Raw genomic sequence first — 7,572 nt, forward strand, 5'->3', positions numbered from 1 at the left:
AATATTTCTTTCTCTCACAGCTCCAGTGCCCTGGAATCTGATCACTCCTGCCTTAACCACTGTTCTCATATGTTTTGTGTGCTACTAATTAGACCAAGGCCCCAGTGCTCCTATAATGACCACTGAGCTCCTCAAGTATCCAAGTTCCTCCACTGAGATTTTTATGTTTCTGCCCACTGTCTTGAAAATTTCTATTCTGAGAAGACTAACCCTGAGTCTGATTCTGCTCCACTTTATTCTGGCCAGTGTCCCGCCTGCGACACCTGCCTCAGTTGCTCACGTGATGATGGAAGTACTATGACCACCATCAAACCTCTTGATGAACTCTCCCAAGTATAGTTCACTTTGGATTCTCTACCTACGTGAGTTGTCCATTGACCTGGGGCCTTTGGTCTCTCTTGGGAAGCCTGGTATGTCACATTTTCTAAGCTGTTTGTTTTGCCCGTGTTCTTTAGAAACCATGCCTTGCATATCTTCTCCCTGTTCATGAGAGGAATGATTGATGCTTACAACAAAGTTCCCAGATAAGTCATTATCAAATATTTGTATAAGACAAATAAAAATTTTAATCCCTATGAGTGGTAAAATATATATTTTTATATATTCTCTTCATTTTTTATACAAACCACATAAATAGAAGATGAGATGCCAAAATATTTATCCAGGCTAATAATTTTGATATATATTTATAAGCTTGCTTTAGCTATCAATCTTTAATATAGAGATAAGTCTTCCTTTATCTCTGAATTTTTATTTTTTACAATATAATAGATCATGCTTTCCATGATTGTTCTTATTATGAGCACTGAATTCCTATTCTCTCACCAATAAACTTAAAGTAACTATGCAAATGCTACAATAAAAATTGACCACTTGAAATGTACAACCTCAAAACATAGATATTCTCAATGTTGTAGTAATAGGACAAAACCCTTATTTCAGCCCTCCTTGAATGTGGTACAAGGTGAAAAAAACCCTCATAAAATTAGTGGGTGAGGGAATAGGACCAATTAGAATGAGGATATGGTGCCAGCAGGGTTTTTAAAAGAATGAGAGATGAGTTGTGAGAGAGCAGAGGGGTGAGAACAAAGGGGGGGAAATGAAGGAGCTAGTCCAAGAAAGGGAAGACATGGTCTGCGAAGAAGGCCTGAAAAGGGTTGGGAAACATTTGCAATTACCAAGACAAAGAAACTGGGCAAACACTTTGAAAATGGCAGAAAAGAACAAAGCTCTGCTGTGGAGAATGAGGGCCCTTGTTGATTTTTTTTTTTTTTTTTTTTCGTGTGGGGAGGCTAGTGTTTGGAGGTAGGATTTGGTGGAGTCTTTTGGCAGACATTTATTCAACTGAATCTTGTAAAATTTATTTCTGGAATTTAAAATTGGAAACTTGGATGTAACAGAATATTTAAGTAAAAAAACTATGTAAAATATACCAATAGCAAAAATATGAAGTCAGGTCTTATATAACTTTTAAAACATTAATCTTATTTTTCCTCAGGAAATGATTATAATTCCATCCATAACCATAAGAAAGATTAATTTGAAATTTAAAAAACCTTCATATGCCCAAATTATTCTTAATAATCTGGAGATAGAATGTGTTTTGTAGGAGCCAGAAATAAAAATAAAGTATATAAAAGTATGCCATCAAAGAGAAAAACCAGCTGAGGCCTATTTTTTTTTTTTTTTAAGTCTTAATATCTACAAAAAAGCCCACTTAAAAGAAACATGTATCTTAACACATTTGTCATATTCAAACATATTAATCATTTCAATGCATTTTAAAAGATCACTACATCTATACGTCATAAATGCAATTCAGAAAAACTTTGTTAATTTTCACTTCCCTAATCTGCAAAACCCCAGTTCTCACAAAGAACCCCGTAGTCTCAGTTCACATCTCAGCAAAGATTTAATAGCTGAGAGCTCTATCATGTTCTCATCTTACTAAGACTTCATTATTTTTACATGCCACACTACAAGACACTTACTAATATACTATTAAGTATTATCATAAATAATTAAAATGCAACTACACTTGACAAAATGAAAAGAAAAAATGTATTCTGTGTTGCAGTCAACTTGTGTGTATGTTGGCAGGAGTGAGCTAAGCACATATTTTAAAAATAGAAAATCAATTACTAATAACCTCTGTTGGACTGCAGTGGGCCTACTTCTCATTAGTGTGAGTTAGTGAGGTCTTTTTCTGGCTCCTACCTTCCAATTAAGTCATATAGTCATTATATCATTATCACTGTTGAATTGAAAAAAAAAATTGATAACCAGTAAAGCTTTATCTTTGTGCCAACCTTTTCCACTTAGCCATGTTTTTCATTCCTGGTTGACTTGGTATATCCAGTACTTTTCTCACTCTCTCCCTTGCCCCACACATTCCAAGGTAAGAATTTAGTGTCTTATTTATTGATCAACATATATTTACCAGCACACACCATGGACAGTGGTATGGTCAGCACCATATGGACAATGTTCGGAATATATAAATGTGAGTCACAGTCTTTGCCTTTAAGGAGTTTTTACAATATAACACGGGAAGCAAGATTAGCATAAAAGAAAACAAAAAACATGACCAGTATCTGAACACATATCATTATGTTTTAAATTGTATGATCTTCACTCCTGAAGCTACATGTTCGATGACACTGAATCCAGAACAACTTCCCAGATTCTATGAGTCTGGATTCAGTGTCAGTCACATGTGCTCTGCTAACATCTTGCACTTGCTCTGTCAAAAGTTCCTGATTTACATAGCAACAATGGAATCCGTGTCATGTCATGGAACAGCTCTCATCGGACCATATGTATCTTGAAGACAGGGACTGGATCTTGTTCAAAGCACTGTTCCCCCTCTGATGGAGCACCAGGCTCAGGAAGTGGCGGCGAGCACAGGGCCGATGAGCTTGGAGAGGTAGGTGGGGCTGAGCCGCACAGAGCCTTCTACGTGGTCCTGTTAGAGGGTTTGACTTTCAGCCTCAGAGCAATGGGAAGCCGGCGGGGGCTTTGAGGCAGGCAAAATGGCACCAGCAGATTCAAGTTTTGCAAAGTCTTCCAACCACAGTGTATTGAAGAGTAGAGCAGAAAATGAATGTGGGGAGCTCAGATCATTTGAAAAAAACATTTAGTTAAGTAAGGAGGGGCGGCCGAAATTAACATGTGTTTGTGGTGTGAGTTACCCCAATTTGGGGAATAGCCAGGTTTTCTTGGCCAAGAACATGGAAGTGTGGTTATTGCTCTGTTGTTATGAATCAGCTCATTATTCCTGAAGGTAAACAACTTAAATTACATTGCTATCGCCTTTGATAATCTTTGATAGTTTTGAGCAGGTACTGTGTTAAAAGTTTGGTTACAGATATTGAAGCAAATTAAAGGTAATACAGAAATATATTCAAAAAGTTTCACTTACTCTCCTAACAGGTAACCGCTGAGATTTCAAATGAAACATCTTGTTTTCTAAATCTATTATTAGTTGCTAAACTTTTGCTAGGTGTGTAGTCCATATTTCTGCATTTTAAATAATGACTTGCCATTTCATTTACTGAGGAATACAAAATTGTCCAATCACTGTGTAAGGAAATAAAATTAGTCTGAGCCTTTAGAATTCCTGTTGTAAACTGGGATTTCTTTGGGCTTCTAGGAGATGTGGTTCTGGGCTGGGGGTGGAGTAAGGGGGTAGCGTGAAGTTTTGGGGAGTTGCAGCTAATTCCACCTGATCTTAGAAGGAACAATGGTTTTCTTCTCAGGTTACTTTCCCTGCTTTAAACCTTTCTATGGCTCTCCATTGCTCTTTGGATCACTTCCAAAGCTTTAATAGGGCTGCCAGACCCTGCATGGACTGGCTGCCTCCTACCAATCACTCCAGCTTTATTTCACACCTTTCTCTCCAGGTGTTCAGGTACACAGGTCTTCTTTAAGTTCTTTGACTGTGCCCTTCTTCCTTTGACAAGGATGTTTGCCCTCTTTCTAATCTCTTCCTGGAGTGCCCCCTACCCCATTCCCAGACTCATCTTCAACTTTGGCTGTTTAATCGACTTCCACAGTTTCTTTAAACCTTAGTTCAATAATTACTTTTTCAAGCAAGCCTTCCCTGAGACCCTTGCCCTACTATCTCCATCCCAGATTAGGGAAAACTGGCTCATTTTATGCCCACATGACGCTTTATAATTATCCTTCACAGCATTCACTTGTACTTTTAATTGACTTATTTACATCATTATTTGATGGCTACCTTCCTCTCATCAAGCTGTGAGCTCTGCCCTGCCTGGCATGGCTCAGTTGGTTGGGCATGTCCTGTGCCTGAAAGGTTGCTGGTTCAATTCTTTGTCAAGGCACATGCCCAGGTTGTGGGCTCGATCCCCAGTAGGAGGCAGGAGGCAGCAATCGATGTTCCCCTCTCACATCAATGTTTCTCTCTTTTCCCCTTTCCCTTCCTCTCTCTCTAAAAATCAGTAAAGCCCGGCTTGGCGTGGCTCAGTGGTTAAGCGTCGACCTGGGATCCAGGCGATCGGGGTTCGATTCCTGGTCAGGGCACATGCTTGGGTTGCAGGCTCGATCAATGACTCTCTCATCATTGATGTTTCTATCTCTCTCTCCTTCTCCTTTCCTCTCTGAAATCAGTAAAGATATATTTTAAAAAAAATAAAAAATAAAAAAATAAAATAAAATGAAAATCAATAAAAAAACAAGCTGTGAGCTCTATGGGTAGAGTAAGCATGTCTATTGTTGTGCAATATTCTGAGAGAATAGCACAGTACCCAACACTTAGGAGGTGCTCAATAAATATTTTTGAATAACTGACTAAGTGAATGAATACATAACTCTAATAACAATTATGCTCCTTACCTTTTTTCCCTCCTGTGGTCTCATAGCCATTTGCTTGAGTTTGGGCTTTTCTTTGTGTTTCGCTTTGGATTACCTATACTCTGGGTGTCATTGGAGATGCTCCCACTGCTCTAAATGGATTAGCTGATGGGGGAATAGTCCCCCCCATGGCAGGGGCTTAATTCTAGGAAGCCCTGTGTAAACCCACTGGGGAAGCATTTCGGCTTCCTTGTGCTCTCTTGCAACCAAGAGGAGACAATAAAGCAAAAATTCTAATGGGCCAAGAGCCCTTAAAGAGATCTCCTAGAAACTAGACCTCTGGCTCATTCCCTGCCATTTAAAGAGGATACTCCGGCCATTATGAGCCTATATTTTATTTTTCTAGATAAAAAGGCGAGGTTTAAAGGGAGCTGGCTTCAAATAAAAAACAGCAACTGCACTGAAAACCATGGATAATAAGACCCTCATAAATCCACTTAGAAGTTCATCTTTCAGGCTTTTCCAGTGGGATTTCTAGAAACGTAAATAGCATGATGCTCCTCACAACTTTGGAGAAGCATGATTATTTATCTCCTTCCCCATAGTGTATACGTGGGACTGCTGTCATCCTCATTTAGAGGAATTACCAAAGGAGAATATAACCTTTGCCTACTTTTGTAAGCCTTTTAGATTCACTCTTACTGTTCTTTGCATGAAGGCAAACACTGAGGCAGTGGGGACAGAAAGATTTGGGGCAGACGGTCACTGGAAAATGGAGAAAGCCAACAGGTAATTACGAAGCAGGGACAATTTAAGTCACCACTCACCCCATGGTTGGTTCTGTGGGCCAGAGTTCCTGTAATTCCTCTGGCTTCTGGTTGTCACAGACACAGGCCTGGAAGCTGTGACCAAGTGGTCCCAGCGAGAGCGGAGAGGGACTGCCTCCAGCAGCATCAGCTGTAGGAATGCAAACATGCTCTCAGGGGTGGAAACAGCGAGGCCGGCCAGGGGTCTATGGAGGGAATTGTTTTTAGTCTTTAAAATTGCAATAAAATGGCAGAAAGTAGTTTTGAAGCCTCCTTTGAACAATTTTATTGTCTGTTCCATTTGCCACAAGAGGGTAAAGTTGATAAACTGCTAAATAATCAACTTTTGTATATTTTATTTGAAAACTTTAAAATTTTAAAAACTTGCTTTATGACCCTGATAAAGCATGACAGGGACTCAGTGCTGGGCTCTGTGCAGTCCTCTGGTGGGTGGATTTGAGATGCTTGGTTTAATAGCATGCTAACGGACTGTCACTGGCCTGGATCCTACCCCCAGCCCATGACTCACTGATTGGAGAGAGTTACTACTCCTGGGAAGCAACAGTTTCACATATTTCCAGGGAAGAGGCTGGACCCAAGATAGAAGTGGAATCTCGTCCTTCAGTGTTGATTGGGAGAATAAATCATATTTACTGGGAAAGAACCACACAGATGGAAGTGGATCCCAGATGGGGGTGGGAGGAACCTCACAACATAATTGTCTAACGCTCGGGAATATTCATGTATGTTTTGAAGATACGGATTGGGTCTTATTCATCTTTGTATTCCCAATGTTTTGCGCAGTGCCCGGCACATAGTAGGTGCTCAATAAACACTTGTTTGATGAATCAGTAAATGAATGAAAAAGCCAAATGAGTAAACCTCAGCTGGAATTGCCCTCTATATTGGTTTCATAAGGTTCTTGTAAGGACATGCCACAGACAGTGTGACTTAAACCATAGAAATGTATTGTCTCACAGTTCTGGAGGCTGTCAGTCTGAAACCCAGGTGTCAGCAAGTCCATGCTCCCTCTGTAGGTGATAGGGAAGGATCTGTTTCAGGCTTCTCTCTTAGCTTCTGGTGAGTTCTTGGTTTGTCCCAGTGTAACTCCAGTGTTTACATAGCATTCTCACTGTGTGCATGTCAGTCTCCAAATTTTTCCTTCTTACAAGGACACTAGCCATATTAAATTAGGGTCCCACCCTACCAGGATGACTTCATCTTATTTGAACTAATTACATCTGCAGTGAGACTCTATTTCCAAATAAGGTCACGTTCAGAGGCACTGGAGTTTGGTATTTCAACCTATGAAATGGGGAGGGAGGGCACAGTTCAACCCATAACACCTTTCTTGTTCCATGAATACACTTAGAAATTGGATTTTACAATAAAAATATTGAAAGAGAAGTCATTTGTTAGGTGCTTTGCTGGATGTCAAGAGAAGTATGTTCTGGACTCAGCTCAGCCATCAACAATTGTGTGAACATAAACAAGGATTTCATTTGAGTTAATAAGGAGGCTGGGAGAAAAGTTCTTTAAGGTGCCTTTTAGCTCAAACATTCTATGATTTCCTTAGCCATCCATTTTTATAGTGCCTTTCCTGAGTACTCCTTGCTTACTGCTGCACATTTATATTAAACTTTTAGAATTCTACAGCAATTGAGTCCAGCCATGTTTCTGTAAAGAATTCAAGAGCTCGGACCTCCTGCTTCAAAGAGGCCAATGTCCTGAATTCATAAAGTCAGAAACCATGTTGGTTTCTTTTACTGCTGAATTTCAATAGCTAATATAAAGCCTGGCACTCGATACTCAATAATAGTAAACACTCAATAAATATGTGTTGGATAAATATTGAATGAATGAATGTACTTATTCCAATATTATTTCCATAAATTTGTCAGCTATGTTCAACTTCATATATGTTTAAATCTTTCTTCCTCACTGTTCACAT

Source organism: Miniopterus natalensis, chromosome 9, assembly GCF_054644295.1.
Source record: "Miniopterus natalensis isolate mMinNat1 chromosome 9, mMinNat1.hap1, whole genome shotgun sequence".
In the NCBI taxonomy this organism is placed as follows: domain Eukaryota; kingdom Metazoa; phylum Chordata; class Mammalia; order Chiroptera; family Miniopteridae; genus Miniopterus; species Miniopterus natalensis.